A 4,591-nucleotide genomic window follows, 5' to 3' on the forward strand; every position below is an offset into this window, starting at 1 on the left:
ATCAAGGAATTGATGTACCTCATAGGTACCCAGAATGGGTGACTGAAGTGTTGTCGACGACGTGGGCGCTCGACGATGTGGGCACGCGTCGTCGTCGTGTTGCATTGTCGTCGTGGCGTCGCGTCGCCGTTGTGTCGCGTCGTTGTCGTGTCGTCGTATGCACTCGTCGTCGTCTTCGCCAACGGGGTGGGTGCTCTACGTCGTGGGTCGTGGCCGTCGGTTGACGTGGCCATCCTCCGTCGACGTGGTTGTCGTCCGTTGACGTGTAGTCGTCGCCTCATCGTCCGTTGACGTGGTCGTCGTCCGTTGACGTGGTCGTCGTCCATTGACGTGTGGCCGTCCTCGTCGTCCGCTGACGTGTCGTCGTCCTCGTCATCCATCGTCGTCCATCGTCGTCTTCAGTGGGCGGTGACAGCGACGGTTGTGGCCGGTGGTGGCCGTTGGCGAGGGTGGTGGCGTGGTGTGCCCGGTTGTTGTCGACGACGATGGTGGTGGTTTGAAGACAAACGTTGTGGATTGTTTGATGATGTGAAATCGAGCCTCGGCGTTTGCCGAGACTCGATTTGGGCATGGGTATATTAATGTTTATTAATATTATTGATTAGTAATGTGTATTCCGGACATTGCATTCTGGTTGCATTCCTTTTTGTCCATTCCGGGGACCATTCCGGCTACTAATCAGGAATGACATCATTCCCGAGGAATATTTGTCCCCCGGAATGTCATTTTGGCTGGTATCTCTACCAAATTTGATTCCTCTGGATTCCGCTGGATTCCGCAGGAATGACCGGAATCCGGCAGGAATCAGTGGGGCATGATAAAGACCTCACATATATACTAGACATCGTCAAATGATTACCATGCCCCCTCTTTCCTTCCTTCCCCCACCTTCCCCTCCACTCTGTCTTCCAGGACTTCTGGCACATCACTCTGGTCCACTTCAGTCACCCATTTTTGGGTACCTATGAGGTTATCCAATTCTTTGAATTAGGGAACCTTAGTGGTACCCCATTCCAGAGTAGTATGACCCTCATACCAATTCCATCATACCATGGTATGGATGCCACATACCATTCCACCTCATACCATACCATACCATACCATACCATCATTCCATAGCTGTCACAGGGTGTCTGGGGTCCTTTTTACAAAATATGAAAATTATTTCTCCAGGCTGCAATGCTGATCCATTGGGCTCCATTTTTTGTGGAATGGTTCTTCAGATTTCTTCTGACATTTTAAGCTACCAGTGGAGGCTATAGGATGAACTTGATCCTTTGAAAATTCACTTGAAAATTAGCTTTATTGGGCTTTATCCCAGGGTTTGGCCATTTTCACTGTGGATAATCTATCACAAGCCACTTAAAAGTGTATATCTTGCCAGGCCATTTATATTCATGACAAATAAATTAATGTTGTATCCATCACAATGGCATGGGCTCTGAAGGAAAACAAGAATTTTGCAAGACTTTATTTATTGCAAAGGCATGAACTTTAGCCAAATTACTACCTACCTTCTTCAGATAGAATATGTTCAAAATTTGCCATTTATGAAAAAGTATGGGGTCATTCCATAGGAATGGGATCATCAAAAAACTTGGATTTGGAATCTCCTCATATCTGCCAGTCAGCAGAGCTGGCATTGTGGGGAATTTTGATTTGAACATTTGAACACAAGCAGGCCAAGACTTCTAATTACAAGCTTCAAGGTATCATTATTAAATATAGCTATTCTAATTTAAATCAAAATTCTGTCTTTCATACAATTAATCAGGGATGGTGAAGAGGTCCATAACATTAACAGCAATATGAACAAATGCTATGGACATTCACCTATGAGGGAGCAACTTGGGAGATGCTCTTGGAACAGATTGCCAATTCCTTATCCCACATGTCTTCAGAATCATACAATAGAGATGGAATCATACCATGGGAATGGAATCATTCCATTGGGATCATACCATGGAGATGGAATCATACCATACCATACAGAGATTTGCTTACAACATCCATATGTTAAAACAAGTCTATTCAAAATAACAACCACATGAAATTTACATGTAAGCCAAATATGGTAATATAGCCAAGAATAGCCAGGAAATAGCCAGAAAATCAGAAAAAAATGGCAGGGTGGTGCTCACTGTTGGTGATGACATTGGGGTTGTTTTCAGGGTCCAGGGCACATTTCCAAATATGGTATTATATCCAAAAATAGCCAGAAAATTGTGAAAAAAATTGGAAAAAAACATATGAATGGTGTACAGAACATCAGGCACTGCCTTCAGGGTCCATCCCAAAAGGGAAATATCACCTGGTTTGACTAAAAAGTGAAGAAAACCAAGACAGGAATGATTTGACCTATCAGGGTCCATGTAATGGGTTGTTGGGATGATGGTCACATGACCAATTACCAAAAATGGTCAAAAACGAAAGTTGTAGCCCTACACTGTAGCTTCCCAAATCTGTTTGAATTATGTTCTGAAGTGCTCCCGTTGTGGAGATATGAGGTCAAGGAATTTCAAAAGTGTTGTATTTTTTGTTTTTTGTTTTGTGTGTTTTTCTCCATGAAAACAAAACCAAATAACATGATTTTAGTATATTTAGAAAGCTAAAAGAAAGGGCTACAATTATTGTATCATGGGAAAATTGACCAAAAAAGGAAGGTGCATGCCCTCAGATATAGACTACCAAGTTTACTGATAGACTACAAAAAAGTCGGACTTAGACTACAAAAGTCAAACTTAGACTACAAAGCTTGCTGATAGACTATAAAAGTCAGACTTAGACCACAAAAGCTAGGGTTAGGGTCAAAAGGTTATCTTGGCTACAAAGTTTGTAGTGTCTGCTTTTTGTCATTACAAAAGTTTGTAGTGTGTGCTTTTTCATTAGAAAAGTTTGTATTGTCTGCTATTTGAGACTACAAAAGATTGTAGTGTGCGCTTTTTCATTAGAAAAGTTTGTAGTGTCCGCTTTTTGAGACTACAAAAGATTGTAGTGTGTGCTTTTTCATTAGAAAAGTTTGCAGTGTCCACTTTTTGAGACTACAAAAGGTTATAGTGTCTGCTTTTTCATTTAAAAAAGTTTGTTGTTGACATGTAGTTTATGGTGTCCTTGGCTCTATCTATGTTATGGGGATGAGGTTGAAGGATTGCCATCCTTTTGCCAGTGTTGCTGCATTGGTTTTTGACATCATGCACAAGTTGTCCATCAGGAAAATCACGGGCACTTGATTTTGCCAGATAGTATTTGTTACTTCAAAACAATGTGGTACTGCTTTGACCTGTTTAGTAAAGTTATAGACAATTTTGAAGATGCTTTGCAAAGTAGGCAAAATGTGGTAAACATACTAATTATTATAAGCCTTGGATAAAATTTGGCATTGGTCTGCCAAAATCTTGCAATTATGATAGCCTAGTTACACAAAGAGGCCAACAGCTAGAATTCTGGCAGCCAATGATAAAGGAAAATAAATTTCAACCAGCTTTCCAGACCTCTTACCATAACTTGCCAATATCCCACAATTGTTTGCAAGGAGGATATAAATATTCTATTACCAGGCCAACAACAAGATTTGTGGAGGACTTATAACAAGAGAGAATAATTTTTCAACCCATTTTCCAGACTTCCTACAATAACTGGCCAATACTCTATAATTCTGACAGCATGGTTACAAAAACAGGCCAACTACTAAAATTGTGGCAGACTCATAACAAAAGAGGATAATTTCAACATACCTTCTAGACATTCTACAAAAGTTTGCCAATGGTTTGGGTGGCCAAACTAGTAATAATGCACCACCGGGTTTAGAAAACTAACACGTCACACAGTGGCATGCGGCCCTATGTGGTTATGTGGACGATCTGAGCCAAACAGTTCGTGTACTAAGTGTACAGGCACAGTTTTATTCGCCGTTGTGATATAAAGCTGGGTGATTCGAAAATCATCGTCAACCAGTGTGCGCTCTAGCCTGATCGTGAAAGGTATCACACTTGAGACAGGGCCCAGTCTGTGCTTGGGACAAAGGTACCTCCATAATCGTAAACACATGTACAATAAGAAAACAATTAGGCATGCGTAAAATATTGATCAATTTAATTCAATAGTGCTGAACAATAAGAACGTCAAGCACATCTCCAACGCTTATTTGAACAATTGGTGTGAAGATTAACCTGAAAATGTTTAGTAACTATGGGAGAGGTTCTCATTGTTCAACTTTTGCAATCAATGTCGAAGACTATAAGAGTTACTCCCTTTCAATTCCACATTCACAATAAGTTGAAACCTTTGAACCTGCAGCACATTTTGAACTTCACCAAATGTCATTTCTAAAGTATGGATGGCACCCACAACGTTATGCATATCTAAAATAGTGTCGTAATTATGTACAATGAGCATAACCGCCAAGCATAATGAAAAAATGTTCCAAGGTCATAGTGAATGCCCGCTCAGAGTCCCGCTCATAGCCCCACTCAGCCCCGCTCAAAAGACATTATGCCCGTGTTACTACAAGGTCCTTTGTTGGGATTTCGGCGTCGATCTGTCTCCTATATGACTTCGCTTTCAGATCAGAGCACCCGCAGACGTCTTGACT

The sequence above is a fragment of the Laccaria bicolor genome, genomic scaffold (assembly GCF_000143565.1).
Source record: "Laccaria bicolor S238N-H82 LACBIscaffold_31 genomic scaffold, whole genome shotgun sequence".
Lineage (NCBI taxonomy): Eukaryota > Fungi > Basidiomycota > Agaricomycetes > Agaricales > Hydnangiaceae > Laccaria > Laccaria bicolor.